This window comes from Cherax quadricarinatus, chromosome 4 (genome assembly GCF_038502225.1).
Source record: "Cherax quadricarinatus isolate ZL_2023a chromosome 4, ASM3850222v1, whole genome shotgun sequence".
Lineage (NCBI taxonomy): Eukaryota > Metazoa > Arthropoda > Malacostraca > Decapoda > Parastacidae > Cherax > Cherax quadricarinatus.
Genome location: NC_091295.1, coordinates 58,002,846 through 58,028,680, shown reverse-complemented (window position 1 = coordinate 58,028,680; position 25,835 = coordinate 58,002,846). Strand labels below are relative to the sequence as shown.

Genomic DNA, 25,835 nt, shown 5'->3' with positions numbered 1-25,835 from the left:
TTGTAGTGCGAATGATAAGAAAGAGATGATTGTGGATGTTATGAATGAAAAGGAAGCTGGATGTCCTGGCTTTAAGTGAAACAAAGCTGAAGGGGGTAGGAGAGTTTTAGTGGGGAGAAATAACTGGGAGTAGGTTAGGGGTTTCTAATAGAGCTAAGGAAGGAGTGGTAATAATGTTGGAGGATAAGTTATGTTGGATGTGAAAAATTGGTTATACAGGTCCACAACCCTTTATCCGAAATTCTGAAATCTGAAGGCTCCGAAAACTGAAGGTTTTTCATGGAGTGTGGAGCATCAGTCATCTCAAGTGCTGGGTCATGCCACCATGTGGTGGCATTTAGAATCATTCTGAAGTTCGAAAAATTCTGAAATTCAAAACAATACTGGCCCCAAGGGTTTCAGATAAAGGGATGTGGCCCTGTCTATGCACCTGGAGAAGAGAGAAGTGTAGAGGTTAGAGAGAGATTTCGGGAAATGTTGAGTGAGTGCATGGGAAGTTTTGAACCAGTGAGAGAGTACTTGTGGTTGGGGATTTTTTTTTTTTTTTTTTTTTTTTTTTATCACACTGGCCGATTCCCACCAAGGCAGGGTGGCCCCGAAAAAGAAAAACTTTCACCATCATTCACTCCATCACTGTCTTGCCAGAAGGGTGCTTTACACTTCAGTTTTTAAACTGCAACATTAACACCCCTCCTTCAGAGTGCAGGCACTGTACTTCCCATCTCCAGGACTCAAGTCCGGTCTGCTGGTTTCCCTGAACCCCTTCATAAATGTTACTTTGCTCACACTCCAACAGCACATCAAGTATTAAAAACCATTTGTCTCCATTCACTCCTATCAAACACGCTCACGCATGCCTGCTGGAAGTCCAAGCCCCTCGCACACAAAACCTCCTTTACCCCCTCCCTCCAACCTTTCCTAGGCCGACCCCTACCCCGCCTTCTTTCCACTACAGACTGATACACTCTTGAAGTTATTCTGTTTCGCTCCATTCTCTCCACATGTCCGAACCACCTCAACAACCCTTCCTCAGCCCTCTGGACAACAGTTTTGGTAATCCCACACCTCCTCCTAACTTCCAAACTACGAATTCTCTGCATTATATTCACACCACACATTGCTCTCAGACATGACATCTCCACTGCCTCCAGCCTTCTCCTCGCTGCAACATTCATCACCCATGCTTCACACCCATATAAGAGCGTTGGTAAAACTATACTCTCATACATTCCTCTCTTTGCCTCCAAGGACAAAGTTCTTTGTCTCCACAGACTCCTAAGTGCACCACTCACCCTTTTCCCCTCATCAATTCTATGATTCACTTCATCTTTCATAGACCCATCCGCTGACACGTCCACTCCCAAATATCTGAATACATTCACCTCCTCCATACTCTCTCCCTCCAATCTGATATCCAATCTTTCATCACCTAATCTTTTTGTTATCCTCATAACCTTACTCTTTCCTGTATTCACTTTCAATTTTATTCTTTTGCACACCCTACCAAATTCATCCACCAATCTCTGCAACTTCTCTTCAGAATCTCCCAAGAGCACAGTGTCATCAGCAAAGAGCAACTGTGACAACTCCCACTTTATGTGTGATTCTTTATCTTTTAACTCCATGCCTCTTGCCAAGACCCTCGCATTTACTTCTCTTACAACCCCATCTATAAATATATTAAACAACCACGGTGACATCACACATCCTTGTCTAAGGCCTACTTTTACTGGAAAATAATTTCCCTCTTTCCTACATACTCTAACTTGAGCCTCACTATCCTCGTAAAAACTCTTCACTGCTTTCAGTAACCTACCTCCTACACCATACACCTGCAACATCTGCCACATTGCCCCCCTATCCACCCTGTCATACGCCTTTTCCAAATCCATAAATGCCACAAAGACCTCTTTAGCCTTATCTAAATACTGTTCACTTATATGTTTCACTGTAAACACCTGGTCCACACACCCCCTACCTTTCCTAAAGCCTCCTTGTTCGTCTGCTATCCTATTCTCCGTCTTACTCTTAATTCTTTCAATAATAACTCTACCATACACTTTGCCAGGTATACTCAACAGACTTATCCCCTTATAATTTTTGCACTCTCTTTTATCCCCTTTGCCTTTATACAAAGGAATTATGCATGCTCTCTGCCAATCCCTAGGTACCTTACCCTCTTCCATACATTTATTAAATAATTGCACCAACCACTCCAAAACTACATCCCCACCTGCTTTTAACATTTCTGTCTTTATCCCATCAATCCCGGCTGCCTTACCCCCTTTCATTTTACCTACTGCCTCACGAACTTCCCCCACACTCACAACTGGCTCTTCCTCACTCCTACAAGATGTTGTTCCTCCTTGCCCTATACACGAAATCATAGCTTCCCTATCTTCATCAACATTTAACAATTCCTCAAAATATTCCCTCCATCTTCCCAATACCTCTAACTCTCCATTTAATAACTCTCCTCTCCTATTTTTAACTGACAAATCCATTTGTTCTGTAGGCTTTCTTAACTTGTTAATCTCACTCCAAAACTTTTTCTTATTTTCAACAAAATTGGTTGAAAACATCTCACCCACTCTCTCATTTGCTCTCTTTTTACACTGCTTCACCACTCTCTTAACCTCTCTCTTTTTCTCCATATACTCTTCCCTCCTTGCATCACTTCTACTTTGTAAAAACTTCTCATATGCTAACTTTTTCTCCCTTACTACTCTCTTCACATCATCATTCCACCAATCGCTCCTCTTCCCTCCCGCACCCACTTTCCTGTAACCACAAACTTCTGCTGAACACTCTAACACTACATTTTTAAACCTACCCCATACCTCCTCGACCCCATTGCCTATGCTCTCATTAGCCCATCTATCCTCCAATAGCTGTTTATATCTTACCCTAACTGCCTCCTCTTTTAGTTTATAAACCTTCACCTCTCTCTTCCCTGATGCTTCTATTCTCCTTGTATTCCATCTACCTTTTACTCTCAGTGTAGCTACAACTAGAAAGTGATCTGATATATCTGTGGCCCCTCTATAAACATGTACATCCTGAAGTCTACTCAACAGTCTTTTATCTACCAATACATAATCCAACAAACTACTGTCATTTCTTGTATACTTATTTATCCTCTTTTTCTTAAAATATGTATTACCTATAACTAAACCCCTTTCTATACTAAGTTCAATCAAAGGGCTCCCATTATCATTTACACCTGGCACCCCAAACTTACCTACCACACCCTCTCTAAAAGTTTCTCCTACTTTAGCATTCAGATCCCCTACCACAATTACTCTCTCACTTGGTTCAAAAGCTCCTATACATTCACTTAACATCTCCCAAAATCTCTCTCTCTCTCCTCTGCATTCCTCTCTTCTCCAGGTGCATACATGCTTATTATGACCCACTTCTCGCATCCAACCTTTACTTTAATCCACATAATTCTTGAATTTACACATTCATATTCTCTTTTCTCCTTCCATAACTGATCATTCAACATTACTGCTACCCCTTCCTTTGCTCTAACTCTCTCAGATACTCCAGATTTAATCCCATTTATTTCCCCCCACTGAAACTCCCCTACCCCATTCAGCTTTGTTTCGCTTAGGGCCAGGACATCCAATTCTTTTCATTCATAACATCAGCAATCATCTGTTTCTTGTCATCCACACTACATCCATGCACATTTAAGCATCCCAGTTTTATAAAGTTTTTCTTCTTCTCTTTTTTAGTAAATGTCTACAGGAGAAGGGGTTACTAGCCCATTGCTCCCGGCATTTTAGTCGCCTCATATGACACGCATGGCTTACAGCGGAAAGATTCTTTTCCACTTCCCCATGGACAATAGAAGAAATAAAGAGGAACAAGAGCTATTTAGAAAAAGGAGAAAAACCTAGATGTATGTATATATATATGCATGTACGTGTCTGTGAAGTGTGACCAAAGTGTAAGTAGGAGTAGCAAGATATCCCTGTTATCTAGCGTGTTTATGAGACAGAAAAAGAATCCAGCAATCCTACCATCATGCAAAACAGTTACAGGTTTCTGTTTCACAGTCATCTGGCAGGACGATAGTACTTCCCTGGGTGGTTGGGGATCTCAATGCTAAAGTGGGTAAAAATGTTGTAGAGGGAGTAGTAGGTAAATTTGGGGTACCAGAGGTAAATAAAAATGGGGAGCCTTTAATTGAACTGTGTGTAGAAAGAGGATTGGTAATAAGTAATACATATTTTATGAAAGAGAAGATAAATAAGTATACAAGATATAGCATGCAATGAAAGTAGTTTGTTAGATTATGTATTGGTGGATAAAAGGTTGATGGGTAAGCTTCAGGATGTGCATGTTTATAGAGAAGTAATGGATATATCAGATCATTATCTAGTTGTAGCTACAGTTAAAAGTAAGAGGTAGATGTGAAAGGTGTGAAAGATGTGAAGGGTAGATGTGAAAGTTTATAAACTGAGGAGGAAGTTAGGGTGAGATATAAGCAACTTTTGGCAGAAAGGTGGGCTAGTGCAAGTATGGGTAGTGGAGGGGTTGAAGAGGGATGGGATAGTTTTTAAAAATGCAGTATTAGAATGGGGGGCAGAAGCTTGTGGCTATAGGAGGGTGGGTGCAGGAAGAAAGAGGAGTGATTGATGGAATGATGAGGTACAGAGTGCAATAAAAGAGAAAAAGGTAGCTTATGAGAGGTTTTTACAAAGCAGAAGTGATACAAGAAGAACTGAGTATATGGAGAGTAAAAGAAAGGTGAAGAAAGTGGTGAGAGAGTGCAAAAAGAGAGCATGATAGTGGGAAAGGCACTGTTAAGAAATTTGGCCGAGAATAAGAAAAAATTTTGGAGCGAGATAAACAAGTTAAGAAAGCCTAGAGAATGAATAGATTTGTCAGTTAAAAGCAGAGTAGGGAAGTTGGTAGATGGTGGGAACATTTTGAGGAACTTTTAAATGTCAATGAAGAAAGGGAGGCAGTAATTTCATGCACTGGCCAGGGAGGTATAACATCTTTTAGGAGGGAAGAAGAGCAGGATGTGAGTGTGGGGGAGGTGCATGAGGCATTATGTAGAATGAAAAGGGGTAAAGCAGCTGGAACTGATGGGATCATGACAGAAATGTTAAAAGCAGGGGGAGATAATGTTGGAGTGGTTGGTAATTTTAATAAATGTATGAAAGAGGGGAAGGTACCTAGGAATTGGCAAGACGGTGTGTATAATTCCTTTATATAAAGGGAAGGGGGACAAAAGAGATTGTAAAAATTATAGAGGAATAAGTTTACTGAGTATGCCAAGTAAAGTGTATGGTAGGGTTATTATTGAAAGAATTAGAGGTAAGACAGAGAGCAGGATTGCAGATGAGCAAGAAGGCTTTAGAATGGGTAGGGGATGTGTAGATCAGGTGTTTACATTGAAGCATATATGTGAACAGTTTTTAGATAAAAGTAGGGAAGTTTTCACTGTATTTGTAGATTTAAAAAAGGCATATGATAGTGGATAGGGAAGCAATGTGGCAGATGCTGCAAGTGTATAGAATAGGTAGTAAGTTGCTAAATGCTGTAAAGAGTTTTTTATGAGGATAGTGAGGCTCAGGTTACGGTGTGTAGGAGAGAGGAAGATGACTTCTCACTAAAAGTAGGTCTTAGGGATGTGTAATATCGCCATGGTTGTTTAACATATTTAAAGATGGGGTTGTAAAAGAAGTAATTGCTAGGGTGTTTGGGAAAGGGGTGGGATTAAATTATGGGAAATCAAATACAAAATGGGAGTTGAAAGTTATTCTTTGCTGATGATACTGTGCTTTTGGGGGATTCTAAAGAAAAGTTGCAAAGGTTAATGGACGAGTTTGGGAGGGTGTGTAAAGGTAGAAAGTTGAAAGTGAATATAGATAAGAGTAAGGTGATGAGGGTATCAAACAATTTTGATAAAGAAAAATGGATATCACATTGGAGGGAGGGAGTATGGAAGAAGTGAATGTTTTCAGATTATTTAGGAGTTGACTTGTCAGCAGATGAGTTAATGAAGGATGAGGTTAGCTATAAAATTCGATTAAGGAAAAAATGTGAGTGGTGCACTGAGGTATATGTGGAGGCAAAGAAGGGAATGTATGAGAGTATAGTGGTACCAACACTCTTATATGGGTGTGAAGCATGGATTGTATTATTATTATAATCAAAAAGAAGCGCTAAGCCACAGGGGCTATACAGCAGCATGGATTGTAAATGCTGCAGCAAGGAGGCAGTGGAGATGTTGTATCTAAGGGCAATGTGTGGTGTAAATATTATGCAGTGAATTCATAGTGTGGAAATTAGGAGGAGGTGTGGAGTTACTAAAAGTACTGTGAACCCCCGACTTATGAAGGCTTCATCTTATGATAAAATCGACTTACGAAGCGTTTCAGTGTAAAAAAAATTTCCCCGACCACAAAGTAAAACTTGAATTACATCATTCGTCCCGAACACGGTCCGTCTGGCCAGAAAACCTCAGCTCAGCTAGTGCCATTGTTTACAAGCCGGGGCAGACGGTTGCATGAATACATTCGATAAATTTTGTATTATTCCATTGTTTTTAGTGCTTGTAACTGCTAAATAAGGCTCCATGGGCTCAAAGAAAGATTCTAGTGCCATCCCTGTGGTAAAAAGGATGAGAAATACTATCAAAATACTATTGTACACAGTCAGCTGCTGCTGCACCACCGTCAGCTGCTGCTGCACCACGGTCAGCTGCTGCTGCTGCTGCTGTACCATGGTCAGCTGCTGTTGCACCACCATCAGCTGCTGCTGCTGTACCATGGTCAGCTGCTGCTGCACCACCGCCAGCTGTTGCTACACCACCGTCAGCTGTACTACTCGAAGATGTGGAGAGACTGTTGTTGGTGTGGCTTAACGAGAACTAATTAACCCCAGAGGGTTATCCACCATAACTATCTTTAACTATCTTTAACTACAATATCAGATCTTTAAGCAAGCATTACGATGACCTCATAGCATTACTAAATTCCTTACATGCCAATATGTCCATCATTACACTAACTGAAACCTGGCTAAAGCCTGATAGTACAGATGTCTATGCCATTCCTGGTTACACAGCCATACACAACTGTAGGCCAGACCAACAAGGGGGTGGCACAGCCATATACTACTCAGACCAACTAGAATGTATCACTAATACTTGCACAAGGGATGAACATGGGGAATATATAATAGCCAAATTCAAATCCAAATACCTACAAAAACCTCTCACATTGATAAACATCTACAGAGTTCCACAATCAAACATTAGCCAATTTAGTCAAAACCTAGGAAGTATGATAACTGATGCACGCATGAACAAAGATCACTTACTACTTTCAGGTGACTTCAATATAAATCTCCTGCAAGACCAGGACCCACACGTTACTGAATTCACAAACACAATGAGTAACTGTATGTTGCTACCAACAGTAACAAAACCTACAAGAGTTACAGAGACTAGTGTTTTCCTACTTGACCACATCTGGACCAACACCATATCCCCTTTAAAATCAGGCATAATTACAGATAATACCACAGACCACTACCCTACTTTTCTCATAACAACTCTTGGTAAATTACCCCAAGACACTACTAAAGTCACCTTCAGACTTCACAATGAGGCAGCCATTAATAACTTCACAACAGCAGTAGCAAACATTGACTGGCACACTGAGCTAGAAATCTATACAGATATTGACGAATGTATTAATAATTTTCTAAAAAAGACCCAATACCTCTATAACAAGCACTGCCCTAAAAAAACTAAACAGATGACAGCTAAGAGACTGAACAGTCCCTGGCTAACACCCACCATTCTCAAATCCATAAATACAAAACACCAATATGAAAAACAGTACAGAATGGGTCACATAACCAGAGACCAAACAAAACGTTACTCGTCAATCCTAACCAGCCTGATAAGAAGGGCAAAAAAAATTGTATTATGAGAACAGATTATCCAACTTACGAGGTGATATAAAAAAGACCTGGAAAACCCTATCAGAAATTCTAGGATCAAAAAAGATATCACGAAATAGCGAAATAAAATTAGCAAAATCAGATGAACCCCAACTCCCACCAACAGAAAGAGCAAACAGACTCAATGACTTCTTCTCCACTATAGGACAAAACCTTGCCAATAAAATCCCAAGCTCAGATACCCCACCAAATGACTACCTCACCGGCAACTACCCGAACACACTGTTCCTAGCTCCGACTAACCCATACGAAGTCTCCCTTATTATCAACACACTAAAAAACAAGGCAGGAGATTTAAATACCTTACCACCCTTTATATACAAAAAAGTGTCACAAGTGCTATCACCAATCATTGCAACACTCTTTAACAAATCCATTGAATCCTCCACCTTCCCTACAGTACTCAAAATAGCAAGGGTCACCCCGATCCACAAAGGAGGAGACCAAACAGAGTTGAATAACTATAGGCCAATATCCAACTTACACCCTCTCTCAAAAATCTTCGAAAAATTAATTCATAAACGAATCTACTCCTACCTTATCTCCCAAAACATACTCAACCCCTGCCAATTTGGATTCAGGCCTAATAAAAATACTAATGATGCTATTATACACATGCTAGAACATATATACACTGCAATAGAGAAAAAAGAAGTCCCACTGGGGATCTTCATTGACTTACGTAAAGCTTTTGATACAGTTAACCATGACTTGCTCCACGTAAAATTGTCACACTATGGTATAAGAGGGCACTCCCTCAACTACCTCAAGTCATACCTCAGCAACAGAAGCCAATATGTGTATGCAAATGGGGCAAACTCTTCTGCACAACCAATTACAGTTGGTGTCCCACAGGGAAGTGTCCTTGGCCCTCTTCTCTTTCTCCTATACATAAATGACCTACCAAATGCTTCGCAATTACTCAAACCCACACTATTTGCAGATGACACTACATACGTCTTCTCCCACCCGAGCCCAGTCACGCTAGCCAATACTGTAAATACCGAATTACAGAAAATATCTACCTGGATGAGGACTAACAAACTTACACTAAACATTGACAAAACCTACTTCATTCAGTTTGGTAACAGAGCTACAGATGTCCCTCTTAACATAATGATAAATGGATCACCTATCACAAAGCTAACAGAGGGAAAATTCTTAGGAATCCACCTTGATAATAGACTCAAATTTCATACACATATACAACAAATTTCTAAGAAAATTTCCAAGACTGTAGGCATACTATCGAAGATACGGTACTATGCTCCACAGTCAGCCCTCCTGGCCCTATATCACTCTCTTATTTACCCCTATCTCACCTATGGAATTTGTGCATGGGGCTCAACAACAAGTAACCATCTCAGACCACTAATTACCCAACAAAAGGCTGCAGTTAGAATGATAACAAATTCTCACTATAGGCAGCACACTCCACCAATATTCAATACACTAAACCTACTCACCATACAAAACATCCATACTTATTACTGCACCTATTACATACATAGAACACTTAACTCTGATATTAACCCTCCCCTCAAACATCTCCTTGCCAACCTCAACAGAACACATGACCATAACACAAGGCACAGATCACTCTTTGATGTTCCTCGTGTCCATCTCACACTATGCAAAAACTCAATGCACATAAAAGGCCCTAAAATCTGGAATTCATTACCTGTAAATATAAAAGAAACACTACCTGTTTATAAATTCAAGTCTCTTCTCAAAGATCACTTACTCACCCAAAACCAAATAAATACTGAATAACTGAACCTTATAAATTGTATATCTTAAATGTTTCTCACAATTATATCACATAAATGTTAAACCTAAAACCCAATCTAACTTTATTATTTTTTAAATACACTACCTAACAGAATACTCCATTCTACTGAATGTACAACAATGCATACAACCATATGACCTGTCTTTGTAATACTCACTTGTGCTTTATAGTAATCTGTTTACATTAAAGTTTTATCACTGATTTCATCATTGCTTAGTTAATCTTAAGTTAATTTTAAGCCAGCCCGTAATGCTATGCATAGTATAAGTGGCTTTGGCATGCTGCTCTTATCTGTATTTTTTGTACCTCTGTATGTGTGCTCAAATTTTTAAATAAATAAATAAATAAATAAATAAATAAAGTCAGTGCATCATCGAGGACTGTCTAACTTGTTTCCATTGGGGTCCTTAACCCTTTGACTGTTTCGGTCGTATATATACGTCTTACGTGTCATTGTTTTGGGCGTATTTATACGCGTAAATTCTAGCGGCTTCAAATCAAGCGGGAGAAAGCTGGTAGGCTACATGTGAGAGACTGGGCCTGTGTAGTCAGTGTGCACCACATAAAAAAATCCTGCAGCACGCAGTGCATAATGAGAAAAAATAACTGACCGTTTTTTTGGATTAAAATGCCGACTTTGAGGTGTATTTTCGTATAGTATTTATCGTTATATTCTCATTTTCATGGTCTCACGTGGTAAAATGGAAAATATATTACAGAAATAGAGATGATTTTGAGTAGTTTCACGAGGAAATTGAGCTCAAAGAAGCGGAAATGTGTGATTTTTACCAATGTTCAGGAGTAAGCAAATCACACCACATGTCCAACACACATCAACTGGGAAGTCTAATATTCCTTCACTAGTGCACTGATATTATTTATACCATTTTTACAATAATGCAGTAGTCTGCGTAACAGTAAATTTTGTATTTTTTGTATGAATAAAAAATCAAAATAGAAAGCAATAGTAATATAAGAGGGGCCTAGAGATGTGACTAATGAACAGAGGATATGTTATTTTAGTGCCAAGAATGTCTACATTGTTTATTCTGGACCCTATTTTGAAATTGGCATCTTTTTAAATTTGTGTGAAATTGGCCAAATTGCCAATTTCTGACCACTTTATTGGGTAGTTCAAATCGGTAAATGGGCGGTTTTTTGCACTCAACTGATAGAAAAAATGGAGTTCTAAAGAAATAGCTATGAGTTTGGTCAACTGGAGCAACGGAATTAGCCAAAAATAGGGCTCAAAGTCGGCGAAATCGCCGATGCGTATATGTCACCGAGACCACTAACTTCATGAGAGTGTAATTCCATGAGTTTTCAACCAAATTTCGTACTTTTGGTGTCATTACCATCGGGAAAAGATTCTCTCATTTCATAATATTTTTTTTTTTTTTTTTTTTTTTTTTTTTCAAAAAATTTTGCAACATAGAATGACAGTTTCAGAAAGGGGCTTGCGACCATTTCAGGGTCAACAGGCCCTCTTGCAGACTTGTTCTCAGGGTCGCCAAATTTTAAAAAAAAAAAAAAAAATAATTTTTCTCAGGAAAAGATAGAGAATCTTTTCTTGATCATAATGACACCAAAAGTATGAAATTTGATGGAAAACTTAAGGAATTATGCTCTCGCGAAGTTAGCGGTCTCGACAATGTTTATGCATTGGCGATTTTGCCCACTTTGAGCCCTATTTTCGGCCAATTCCAGTGTACTAGTCGACAAAAATCATAACCATTTTGCTAGAACTCCATTTTTTCTATCGAATGAGTACAAGAAACCACCTATTTACCGATTTTTACTATCCAATAAAGTGGTCAGAATTTAGCAATTTTGCCAATTTCACACAAATTTCAAAAGATGCCAATTTCCAAATAGGGTCCAGAATAAACAAGAAAGACATTCCTGGCACTAAAATATCATTTCCTCTGTTCATTAGTCACGTCCCCATGCCCCTCTTACATTCTCTTGCTTTCCACTTTGAATTTTTATTCTCACAAAAAACAGAAGATTTACTGTTATGCAGACTACTGCATTAGTGTAGAAATAGTATAAATAATATCAGCACACTTGTGAAAGAATATTAGACTCACCAGTTGACGTGTATTGGACGCGTAGCATGATTTGTTTACTTTTGAGCTTTGGCAAAAATCAAAGATTTCTGCATCTTTGAGCTCAATTTCAAGGTACTTTTCATTGTAAAACCAATCAAAATCATCTCAATTTCTGTATTATGTCTTCCATTCTATAAAATGAGACCAGGAAAACTAGAATAACATCATAAATACCATACGAAAATACAGTGGACCCCCGGTTAACGAACTTTTTTCATTCCAGTAGTATGTTCAGGTGCCAGTACTGACCGAATTTTTTCCCATAAGGAATATTGTGAAGTAGATTAGTCCATTTCAGACCCCCAAACATACACGTACAAACGCACTTACATAAATACACTTACATAATTGGTCGCATTTGGAGGTGATCGTTAAGCGGGGGTCCACTGTACAGTGCAAAGTCGCTGTTTTAAACCATAAACACAGTTTTTTTTTTTCATTATGCACTGTGCGCTGCAGAATTTTTTTTTATACTGCGCACACTGACCACATAGACCCATTCTTTCATATGTAGGCCTACCAGCTTTCTCTCACTAGATTTGAGGGCGCTAGAATTTAGGCGTACTAGTACGTCAAAAACCCTGAAAGGGTTAAAAGGTCCAAACATATATATACGTTCACCTGCGCAGCACCCTGAATATCTTGAATTTTTTTTTTTTTTTTTTTATAGAAAAAAGAGCACATTTTTTAAGTGTTTTAGAATAAAAAAAAATTAGGGTCAGTACTTACAGATATATTAGGCCAAGAAGTTGGCACTGGATGCTCACATGATGGCAACATCGAGTCTTGCCACTTGCAGAAGTGTTGCCGATATACCTTTTTTTCTATTTTTCATATTATTTTAAATAATTTTTATGTTCTGATAATTACAATTTATAGTAGTTCTTGTCATTTCATAACCACTAGTATTATTTACTGAAATTGTACTCAAATTGTCACAAACACATTGACAGATGGACATTTACACCTGCCTTGGCCATTTACTATTGTCTTGAAATATATACAAATGTTTTGGATATGTGGAAGTCTACAATAATAATGAGGCAGAGGAGGAGGAGGAGAAGGAATAACTGCATAACTGAATAAATGAATCTCATAAATGTATAACCTGTGACCCTATCAAATTGTTTTTTTTTTTTAATTATATTACCTAATAGAATACTCCATTCTCTTGAATGCACAGTAACTCATCTAATGACCATATGACCTGTTTCTACACTACAAATCAATGATTTTACTCAATCTAATTTGATTATATCATACATTGTTATGCTATAAATTTGTAGAACTTTAATGCTTCTTATTTCAAATACTCATTTGTACTTCATGTTGTAAAATTTGTTTACTGTAATTTTACCACTGAATATATCATTGCTTAGTTAATCTTAAGTTAATTTTAAGCTGCCCATAATGTTCTGCATGCAAGGGGCTTTTGTCATGTACACCCAATCACTATATTTCTTTGTACAACTATGTATCATGTCCAAATAAAAAAAAAAAAAGAGGGGGAGAAGAAGAATAGTAATAATAATAATAGGCAATAATAAGTTCCCTTGAAGCATGAAAAACAAAGTCCACCCCTGACAGTGACATGATAAGCTGAAATAACAGTTGATAAGAGCTGACGTTTGATGAGCATACACAAGGAAGCAGCGAGAACACTTGATAAGAAAAGATTAGAGGTGACATTTGATGAGCATCGCCCTTGCTTTGTTTTCACTGGTACACAAACATGTCTGTCTGTCAAGCTCCCTGTCTATCTGTCTAGCTCTCTGTCTCAGAGAGAGCCACAAGACTACGTCATCACATTTACATCTTCAAGCAGAGTATTACCTGGAGTTTACCTGGAGAGAGTTCCGGGGGCCAACGCCCCCGCGGCCCAGTCTGTGACCAGGCCTCCTGGTGGATCAGAGCATGATCAACCAGGCTGTTACTGCTGGCTGCACACAAACCAACGTACGAGCCACAGCCCAGCTGGTCAGGAACTGACTTTAGGTGCTTGTCCAGTGCCAGCTTGAAGACTGCCAGGGGTCTGTTGGTAATCCTCCTTATGTATGCTGGGAGGCAGTTGAACAGTCTCGGGCCCCTGACACTTATTGTATGGCCTCTTAACGTGCTAGTAACACCCCTGCTTTTCATTGGGGGCATGTTGCATCGTCTGCCAAGTCTTTTGCTTTCATAGTGAGTGATTTTCGTGTGCAAGTTCAGTACTAGTCCCTCTAGGATTTTCCAGGTGTATATAATCATGTATCTCTCCCGCCTGCGTTCTAGGGAATACAGGTGCAGGAACCTCAAGCGCTCCCAGTAATTTAGGTGTTTTATCTCCGTTATGCGTGCTGTGAAGGTTCTCTGTACATTTTCTAGGTCAGCAATTTCACCTGCCTTGAAAGGTGCTGTTAGTGTGCAGCAATATTCCAGCCTAGATAAAACAAGTGACCTGAAGAGTGTCATCATGGGCTTGGCATCCCTAGTTTTGAAGGTTCTCATTATCCATCCTGTCATTTTTCTAGCAGATGCGATTGATACAATGTTATGGTCCTTGAAGGTGAGATCCTCTGACATGATGACTCCCAGGTCTTTGACGTAGGTGTTTCGCTCTATTTTGTGGCCAGAATTTGTTTTGTACTCTGATGAAGATTTAATTTCCTCGTGTTTACCATATCTGAGTAATTGAAATTTCTCATCGTTGAACTTCATATTGTTTTCTGCAGCCCACTGAAAGATTTGGTTGATGTCCGCCTGGAGCCTTGCAGTGTCTGCAATGGAAGACACTGTCATGCAGATTCGGGTGTCATCTGCAAAGGAAGACACGGTGCTGTGGCTGACATCCTTGTCTATGTCAGATATGAGGATGAGGAACAAGATGGGAGCAAGTACTGTGCCTTGTGGAACAGAGCTTTTCACCGTAGCTGCCTCGGACTTTACTCTGTTGACGACTACTCTCTGTGTTCTGTTAGTGAGGAAATTATAGATCCATCGACCGACTTTTCCTGTTATTCCTTTAGCACGCATTTTGTGCACTATTATGCCATGGTCACACTTGTCGAAGGCTTTTGCAAAGTCTTTATATATTACATCTGCATTCTTTTTGTCTTCTAGTGCATCTAGGACCTTGTCGTAGTGATCCAATAGTTGAGACAGACAGGAGCGACCTGTTCTAAACTCATGTTGCCCTGGGTTGTGTAATTTATGGGTTTCTAGATGGGTGGTGATCCCTTTCAAAGATTATTATGATATGGGATGTTAGTGCTATCGGTCTGTAGTTCTATGCCCCCTTTGTGGAGTGGGGCTATGTCTGTTGTTTTTAGTAACTGTGGGACGACCCCTGTGTCCATGCTCCCTCTCCATAGGATGATAAAAGCTCATGATAGGGGCTTCTTGCAGTTCTTGATGAACACGGAGTTCCATGAGTCTGGCCCTGGGGCAGAGTGCATGGACATGTCATTTATCGCCTGTTTGAAGTCATTTGGCGTCAGGATAACATCAGATAGGCTTGTGTTAACCAAATTCTGTGGCTCTCTCATAAAAAAATTCATTTTGATCTTCGACTCTCAGTCTGGTTAGCGGCTTGCTAAAAACTGAGTCATATTGGGACTTGAGTAGCTCACTCATTTCCTTGCTGTCATCTGTGTAGGACCCATCTTGTTTAAGTAGGGGCCCAATACTGGACGTTGTTCTCGACTTTGATTTGGCATAGGAGAAGAAATACTTTGGGTTTCTTTCGATTTCATTTATGGCTTTTAGTTCTTCCCGCGATTCCTGACTCCTATAAGATTCCTTTAGCTTAAGTTTGATGTTTGCTATTTCTCTGACCAGTGTCTCCCTACGCATTTCAGATATATTGATTTCTTTTAGCCGCTCTGTTATTCTTTTTTGTCGCCTGTAAAGGGAGCGCCTGTCTCTTTCTATTTTACATCTACTCCTCCTTTTTCTTAGAGGAATAAGCCTTGTGCATACAACGAGTGCCACCAAGTTAATCTGTTCTAGGCATAAGTTGGGGTGAACATCAAAATGGTATACAATACTGACAGGTATTGTATACCATTTTGATGTTCATCTTGTCAGACACTGCACTACCATAAGTTGGGGTCTGTGTTGCTTAGTATATCTTCCCAGCTTATATCGGTTAGGACTTGGTTTACTTGGTCCCACTTTATGTTTTTGTTATTGAAGTTGAATTTGGTGAATGCTCCCTCGTGACTAATCTCATTATGTCGGTCTGGGGCTCCGCGCATACATGTCTGAACCTCAGTTATGTTGTGATGTGAGTATATTGTTTTTGATATGGTGATATTTCTTATCAGATCATCATTGTTAGTGAAGATGAGGTCTAGTGTATTCTCCAGTCTAGTAGGCTCTATTATTTGCTGGTTTAAATTGAATTTTGTGCAGAGATTTAAAAGCTCGTGTGAGTGTGAGTTTTCATCAGAGCTGCCTCCTGGTGTTATTACTGCAACAATATTATTTGCTATATTCCTCCATTTTAGGTGCCTTAAGTTGAAATCCCCCAGGAGCAAGATGTTGGGTGCAGGAGCTGGAAGATTTTCTAGACAGTGGTCAATTTTTAACAGCTGTTCCTGGAATTGCTGGGATGTTGCATCCGGAGGCTTGTAGACTATCACAATGACTAGGTTTTGGTTCTCGATCTTTACTGCTAAAACTTCCACTACATCATTTGAGGCATTAAGCAGTACTGTGCAAACAAGTGACTCTGCAATGCATCCTGGGGGACAAGATTAACCCTTAAACAGTCCAAACGTATATATATATGTTCTTATGTGTAGCACCCCAAATGTATATATACGTTTTAATTTTCCTGCCTCCAAATTTGGCACGATTGCCCTGAGATGCCTGGTCAGCATAGAATGGGTCTTAACACTCGGTGTGCACCACATTAAAAAAATCTGGGACCACTTAGTACTTTGTAGGAGTGCCAGCTAAACTGAGCACCAGCTAGAGCAAATGGTGCGGCAGACACCAAGGATTCAATGATGTAATGTCATATTACCACTCCTCTTTTAAGAGGAAAGTGATGTTAACCACAAGTTTAGGGTCTGTCTATGTCTGTCTATCTCTGTCTATTGCTGTCTTTCTCTGTCTACCTCTGTCTATCTGTGTCTCTCTCTCTGTGTGTGTCTTTGTCTCAATCTGTCTGTCTATCTCTTTCAATCTGTCTGCTCTGTCTCACAGGTACACATAAATACAAGTATAGTGTAAATTACTTAGGATAACCCAAAAAATCCAGACAAGTGCTAGTATTTCTTCTCCTATGCCAAATCAAAGTTGAGAACAACGTCCAGTATTGGGCCCCTACTTAACCCTTAAATGGTCCAAATGTATATATACGTTTTTTCAACATCTGAAAGTATGTAAAAAAATGTAGATTTTTTTTTTGTTTTACATGTGAAAACGTGTAAAAAAACTTTTATCTACATTTTTTTTTATTATATTTGAAAAAATGTAAAAAAAAGTAGATCTACTTTTGTAGCACTAAGAATTTGAATGTCGATCTGTTTGGACCGTTTAAGGGTTAAACAAGATGGGTCCTACACAGATGACAGCAAGGAAATGAGTGAGCTACTCAAGTCCCAATATGACTCAGTTTTTAGCAAGCTGCTAACCAGACTGAGAGTCGAAGATCAAAATGAATTTTTTTATGAGAGAGCCACAGAATTTGGTTAACACAAGCCTATCTGATGTTATTCTGATGCCAAATGACTTCAAACAGGCGATAAATGACATGTCCATGCACTCTGCCCCAGGGCCAGACTCATGGAACTCCGTGTTCATCAAGAACTGCAAGAAGCCCCTATCATGAGCTTTTATCATCCTATGGAGAGGGAGCATGGACACGGGGGTCGTCCCACAGTTACTAAAAACAACAGACATAGCCCCACTCCACAAAGGGTGCATAGAACTACAGACCGATAGCACTAACATCCCATATCATAATAATTTTTGAAAGGGATCACCACCCATCTAGAAACCCATAAATTACACAACCCAGGGCAACATGAGTTTAGAACAGGTCGCTCCTGTCTGTCTCAACTATTGGATCACTACGACAAGGTCCTAGATGCACTAGAAGACAAAAAGAATGCAGATGTAATATATAAAGACTTTGCAAAAGCCTTCGACAAGTGTGACCATGGCGTAATAGTGCACAAAATGCGTGCTAAAGGAATAACAGGAAAAGTCGGTCGATGGATCTATAATTTCCTCACTAACAGAACACAGAGGGTAGTAGTCAACAGAGTAAAGTCCGAGGCAGCTACGGTGAAAATCTCTGTTCCACAAGGCACAGTACTTGCTCCCATCTTGTTCCTCATCCTCATATCTGACATAGACAAGGATGTCAGCCACAGCACCATGTCTTCCTTTGCAGATGACACCCGAATCTGCATGACAGTGTCTTCCATTGCAGACACTGCAAGGCTCCAGGCGGACATCAACCAAATCTTTCAGTGGGCTGCAGAAAACAATATGAAGTTCAACGATGAGAAATTTCAATTACTCAGATATGGTAAACACGAGGAAATTAAATCTTCATCAGAGTACAAAACAAATTCTGGCCACAAAATAGAGCGAAACACCTACGTCAAAGACCTGGGAGTCATCATGTCAGAGGATCTCACCTTCAAGGACCATAACATTGTATCAATCGCATCTGCTAGAAAAATGACAGGATGGATGATGAGAACCTTCAAAACTAGGGATGCCAAGCCCATGATGACACTCTTCAGGTCACTTGTTTTATCTAGGCTGGAATATTGCTGCACACTAACAGCACCTTTCAAGGCAGGTGAAATTGCTGACCTAGAAAATGTACAGAGAACCTTCACGGCATGCATAACGGAGATAAAACACCTAAATTACTAGGAGCGCTTGAGGTTCCTGCACCTGTATTCCCTAGAATGCAGGCGGGAGAGATACATGATTATATACACCTGGAAAATCCTAGAGGGACTAGTACTGAACTTGCACACGAAAATCACTCACTATGAAAGCAAAAAGACTTGGCAGACGATGCAACATGCCCCCAATGAAAAGCAGGGGTGTTACTAGCACGTTAAGAGGCCATACAATAAGTGTCAGGGGCCCGAGACTGTTCAACTGCCTCCCAGCATACATAAGGAGGATTACCAACAGACCCCTGGCAGTCTTCAAGCTGGCACTGGACAAGCACCTAAAGTCAGTTCCTGACCAGCTGGGCTGTGGCTCGTACGTTGGTTTGTGTGCAGCCAGCAGTAACAGCCTGGTTGATCATGCTCTGATCCACCAGGAGGCCTGGTCACAGACTGGGCCGTGGGGGCATTGGCCCCCGGAACTCTCTCCAGGTAAACTCCAGGTAATACTCTGCTTGAAGATGTAAATGTGATGACGTAGTCTTGTGGCTCTCTCTGAGACAGAGAGCTAGACAGATAGACAGGGAGCTTGACAGACAGACATGTTTGTGTACCAGTGAAAACAAAGCAAGGGCGATGCTCATGAAATGTCACCTCTAATCTTTTCTTATCAAGTGTTCTCGCTGCTTCCTTGTGTATGCTCATCAAACGTCAGCTCTTATCAACTGTTATTTCAGCTTATCATGTCACTGTCAGGGGTGGACTTTGTTTTTCATGCTTCAAGGGAACTTATTATTGCCTATTATTATTATTACTATTCTTCTTCTCCCCCTCTTTTTTTTTTTTATTTGGACATGATACATAGTTGTACAAAGAAATATAGTGATTGGGTGTACATGACAAAAGCCAGGAGGGCTGACTGTGGAACATAGTACCGTATCTTCGATAGTATGCCTAAGGTCTTGGAAATTTTCTTGGAAATTTGTTGTATATGTGTTTGAAATTTGAGTCTATTATCAAGGTGGATTCCTAGGAATTTTCCCTCTGTGAGTTTTGTGATAGGTGATCCATTTATCATTATGTTAAGAGACACATCTGCAGTTCTGTTACCAAACTGAATGTAGTAGGTTTTGTCAATGTTTAGAGTAAGTTTGTTGGTCCTCATCCAGGTTGATATTTTCTGTAATTCGGTATTTACAGTATTGGCTAGCATGACTGGGCTCGGGTGAGAGTAGACGTATGTAGTGTCATCTGCAAATAGTCTGGGTTTGAGTAGTTGCGATGCATTTGGTAGGTTGTTATGGGGCTATAGGACCCAACATGTATTTATAAGTAACAGTTACTCTGGAATACCTAATTATATTGAATTGATGGGGACTTTGCTCTAAATGTCAGAAGGACTGATCAACCTTATGACTGAGGCAGCTGGGTCAAGCCTATTTTTCTCAATATAATAGGTTATACTATAGACACATAAACACACAAATTTAAATAAGTAGTTTATAAAGTTGTATTTCCTTTTGTAAAAGTAAAATTAAGGTGTGGTAGGATTGTGGTAACTGGAGAATTGTGCTTGGCAAATAAGTAGTTTATAAAGTTGTATTTCCTTTTGTAGAAGTAAAATTAAGGTGTGGTAGAATTGTGGTAACTGGAGAATTGTGCTTGGCAACAGTCTTTTGTTTTGGTGGGAGGAGCTTAGCCTCTTTCTCTCTCTCCCTCGCACTGACTCGGTCTCTCTGTGGCTGGCCTTCAACCTGGCAGGATCTCTGGGTCCTTCTTCTATCTTTTGGGGCATTATGTGTGCTCCAGGGGTGAGTTTTTTTTATAATTTAAGTTGTGACCACCATACCCAGGGTGACTAAAGTGTGTCAAAACACTGGTTAGCCCAGAGTTATGTCAAGGAGAGAGGACTAAAGTTGTTGAGATATACCATGTGGGAGAACAGCTATGCAGTGTGTAGATCGTTGTTTTGAAAATGTGAGGCTGTAATTGTATATTCTGTACATATCTATTGAGAATACAGTTATATTTTTATAGTAGTAGTTTACATAACCTGTGAAGAGGGCTGGTGAAAGGGTATCAGAGACACTCAGGATGATCAGCCATGATATAAGTATTACCCCTAGACAAATAAGACCATTAAGTAAAAGCTACCCCACACTAGAACATGTAGTGAGAACCTTACTATCAAAGTAATAAGGGACTACCAACGTAACATAGGTCATTTATGTATATGAGAAAGAGAAGAGGGCCTATGGTCATACTTCCCTGCGGGACACCAACTGTAATTGGCTGTGCGGAAGAGTTTGCCCCATTTGTGTACACATATTGGCTTCTGTTGCTGAGGTATGACTTTAGGTAGTTGAGGGAATGCCCTCTTATACCATAGTGCGACAATTTTATGTGGAGCAAGTCGTGGTCAACTGTATCGAAAGCTTTACGTAAGTCAATGAAGATCCCCTGTGGGACTTCTTTTTTCTCTATTGCTGTATAAATATGTTCTAGCATGTGGATAATAGCATCATTAGTATTTTTGAAGAACTGAGACACTTGTGCAACACATGGGAATCTTTATTGAAGAAACGTTTTGCCACACAGTGGCTTCATCAGTCCAATACAAAGTAGAAATGGGTAAGGAGAGGAGGAGTTCGAGGTAATCAGTCCCTCAACCTGGAATCGATGTGTTCAGTCCATCACTCTTGTAGGAAGTGCAGCATAGGGCCAGAGAGGTAGCTTATATATGGCAGTCAGATGAGTTGAAGCAGGAGGAGGCGGGATCACAGTGGGACCTGCCACTTGTGTAAGTAGGTCATCGTCCAAAGGTTGGGCAAGCGTTGAAGTCTTGTTCCAAGATCCCATGATGTTGCAGTGTCTGACAGATGTGGTGAATGGTTTTGAAAACCGACAAGTTGAAGAACTGAGACACTTGTGCAACACATGGGAATCTTCAACTTGTCGGTTTTCAAAACCATTCACAACATTAGTATTTTTATTAGGCCTGAACCCAAATTGACAGGGGTTGAGTATGTTGTGGGAGATGAGGTAGGAATAGATACGCTTATGGATTAATTTTTCAAAGATTTTAGAGAGAGGGTGTAAGTTGGATATTGGCCTATAGTTATTCAAGTCTGTGTGGTCTCCTTTATATGGATCGGGGTGACCCTTGCTATTTTGAGAACTGTAGGAAAGGTAGAGGATTCAATGGATTTGTTAAAGAGTGTTGCAATGATTGGTGATAGCAGCTGTGACACTTTTTTTGTATATAATGGGTGGTAAGGTATTTAAATCTTCTGTCTTGTTTTTTAGTTTGTTGATAATAAGGGAGACTTCAGTTGGGTTAGTCGGAGCTAGGAACAGTATGTTCGGGTAGTTGCCAGTGAGGTAGTCATTGGGTGGGGTATCTGAGCTTGGGATTTTATTGGCAAGGTTTTTTCCTATAGTGGAGAAGAAATCATTGAGTCTGTTTGCTGTTTCAGTAGGTGGGAATTGGGGTTCATCTGGTTTTGTTAATTCAATTTCGCTATTTCGTGTTATCTTTTTTGTTCCTAGTATTTCTGATAGGGTTTTCCAGGTCTTTTTTATGTCACCTCGTAGGTTGGATAATCTGTTCTCATAATACAATTTTTTAGCCCTTCTTATTAGGCTGGTTAGGATTGACAAGTAACGTTTTGTTTGGTCTCTGGTTATGTGGCCCATTCTGTACTGTTTTTCGTATTGGTGCTTTGTATTTATGGATTTGAGGATACTGGGTGTTAGCCAGGGACTGTTCAGTCTCTTCGCAGTCATCTGTTTAGTTTTTTTGGGGCAGTGCTTGTTATAGAGGTATTGGGTCTTTTTTAGAAAATTATTAATACATTCATCAATATCTGTATAGATTTCTAGCTCAGTGTGCCAGTCAATGTTTGTCACTGTTGCTGTGAAGTTATTGATAGCTGCCTCATTGTGAAGTCTGAATGGAAATATAAACACATATGCAGTTTAATGTGATCCTTTATTGACAACGTTGTCAATAAAGGATCACATTAAACTGCATATGTGTTTATGTTTCCATTGTGTCGGTATTTTATACCATTTATTTTCATCGTGAAGTCTGAATGTGACTTTAGTAGTGTCTAGGGGTAATTTGCCAAGGTTTGTTATGAGGAAGGTAGGGTAGTGGTCTGTGGTATTATCTGCAATTATGGGATATGGTGTTGGTCCAGATGTGGTCTAGTAGAGAAACACTAGTCTCTGTAACTCTTGTAGGTTTTGTTACTGTTGGTAGCAACATGCAGTTACTCATAGTGTTTGTGAATTCAGTAACATGTGGGTCTTGGTCTTGTAGGAGATTTATATTGAAGTCACCTGAGAGTAGTAAGTGATCTTTGTTCATGCGTGCATCAGTTATCATACTTCCTAGGTTTTCACTAAAATGGCTAATGTTTGACTGTGGTACTCTGTAGATGTTTAGCACTGTGAGAGGTTTTTGTAGGTATCTGGATTTGAATTTAGCTATTATATATTCCCCATGTTCATCCCTTGTGCAAGTATTAGTGATACATTCTAGTTGGTCTGAGTAGTATATAGCTGTGCCGCCCCCTTGTTGATCTGGCCTACAGTTGTGTATGGCTGTGTAACCAGGAATGGCATAGACATCTGTAGTATCAGGCTTTAGCCAGGTTTCGGTGAGAGTAACGATGGACATACTGGCATGCAGGGAATTTAGTAATGCTATGAGGTCATCGTAATGTTTGCTTAAAGATCTGATATTGTAGTTAAAGACAGCTATGTTGTTGTTGGCTCTGAGAAGTGCTTTTGATTGTTCTGCTGTGTAGTAATTACAGTTACTGTTTGATTCATTTAAGTAATTAGATAAGAGGTTGGTATCAGGATCAATGCTAGTTTTCATAAGATTTATAGTGAATCTATAGTTAGAATTAATTATAAGACAAAGTAAATATTCTAAAGCTATAAAATAGCACCTGAATTATTTTAATAAATGTAAAAAAATATGAGCTAAGGTAGCTCTTTAAAGCTAAAATAAATGAGGCAATATAAAAGGGACTAAAATAATTTGTGGTGAACAAAAAAGTGGTAATCCCATCCATAATTAGGGATTACATTTATGCCTCGGTGCTTTTCACTCTTCAGTGGTTGAGAGCCTCTATGCAGAGGTGAATATTCCATCCTTGTCCAATTGCTGTGATGCTCATTGCCTTTGCCATTATGTTCACTCTCATGACCTCCACAATTCTTCCAAATATTACAGTGGACCCCCGAGTTTTAAGATTAATCCATTCCAGAGAGTCTGCCAAAGGACAAAATTGACGAATGGCGAAACCATTTTCCCCATGAGAAATAATAGAAATAAAATTAATCTGTTCCAGACGCCCAAAAATATTAAAAAAATATATATATTTTTTTCAAATTAAATAAAGATTTACATAGAGAAAACAATGAGAAATCAATCACAGTGGACCCTCGGGTAATGATTTTAATCCGTTCCATGCTGCATCTGCACTACTTGTGCAGATGCACAGGTGCCGATTTTATCGTTAGCTGAATTAATTTTCCCCATGAGAAATAATGGAAATCCAATTAACCCATTCCAGACAGTCAAAAGTATTAAAAAAATCATTTTTTTTTACATGAAATATAAATTTCCCTACACAAAAAACAATGAGACATGCAGAATAAATACATAAATAAATACTAAAATGACACTTACCTTTATTGAAGAGTATTGATGAGTGATGAGACAGTTTTTCTTGAACACTCTGGGATTTTCAGAGTGATACATAAGTAAAGGCTTCACTTTGCAATCCCCACTAGCATTACAACAAAACATGAGAGTTAGCCTGTCTTTCATAGGCTTGTGTCCTCGGAGTGCCTTTTCCTCCTGAGTATTGTAGGTCCTGTTTGGCATTTTCTTCCAGAACAGGCCTGTTTCATCACAATTGAACACTTGTTGGGGTTGGAATTTTTCAGCTTCGCCATGCCTTATCACACTGTGTATGCCACTACAGTTCTTAAATATCTCAAACCAACCTTTGCTGGCCTTAAATTCACCAGTATGAGCACTAATTCCAGGCATTTTTTCCTGTTCACCTGGGTGTTAGTCGACTAGTGTGGGTCGCATCCTGGGGGAGAAGATTAAAGACCTCAATGGAAATAAGTTACAGTCCTCGATGACGCACTGACTTTCTTGGGTTATCCTGGGTGGCTAACCCTCTGGGGTTAACTGTTTCTCAATAATTGTTTCTCGTTAAGCCACATCAACAACAGTCTCTCCGCATCTTCGAGTAGTACAGCTGACAGTGGTGCAGCAGCAGCTGACGGTGGTGCAGCAGCAGCTGACGGTGGTGCAGCAGCAGCTGATGGTGGTGCAGCAACAGCTGATGGTGGTGCTGCAGCTGACAGTGGTACAGCAGCAGCTGATGGTGGTACAGCAGCAGCTGATGGTGGTGCTGCAGCAGCAGCTGGTGGTGGTACAGCAGCAGCTGATGGTGGTGCTGCAGCAGCAGCTGGTGGTGGTACAGCAGCAGCTGATGGTGGTTCAGCACCAGCTGACGGTGATGCAGCAGTATCTGATGGTGATGCAGGAGCAGCTGACCATGGTAAGATAGTATTTTGATAGTATCTCTCACCCTTTTTACCACAAGGTTGGCACTAGAAGCAGTTACAAGCACTAAAAACAATGGAATAATACCAAATGTATCGAATGTATGCGTGGAACTGTCCACCCTGGCTTGTAAACAATGGCACACTAGCTGAAGGCAGGGCAGTTAAGGCGCTCATGCCGGACAGACAGGAGAACGCATTCGGGACGAATGTCCCTAACCGAGTTTTTAATCGTTGGCCAAGCCAATATTTTTACACAAAGATGCATCAATATCTGATTTTATCGCTAGCCAATGTCATCATTGCCCAAGGGTCCACATACATGCATAATGTAAAATAATAACATTACACTTACTTTTACTGAAGACTTCTGGGTGGATGGAAGATGGGAGGAGGGAATAGGAGGAAGGTGCACTATTGTTTGGAAGGGGAATCCCCTTCCATAAAGACTTCAGGTACCAAGTCCTTATCTGGGGTTATTTTCCTTATTTGTTT

At 39.9% G+C, this 25,835-nt stretch overlaps 1 protein-coding gene and 1 long non-coding RNA gene across 2 annotated transcripts in view; one reads left to right on the top strand and one right to left on the bottom strand.

Annotated features, from left to right (window-relative positions):
* LOC128684344 (fasciclin-1-like) overlaps positions 1 to 25,835 on the bottom strand; it is a 250,303-nt gene that overhangs the window by 145,003 nt on the left and 79,465 nt on the right. The gene's annotated exons all lie outside the window — the stretch shown is intronic.
* On the top strand, positions 20,048 to 20,776 carry LOC138854580 (uncharacterized). The gene is made up of 2 exons (XR_011393760.1): positions 20,048 to 20,279; positions 20,369 to 20,776. It is a non-coding gene; the product is annotated as an uncharacterized lncRNA (long non-coding RNA).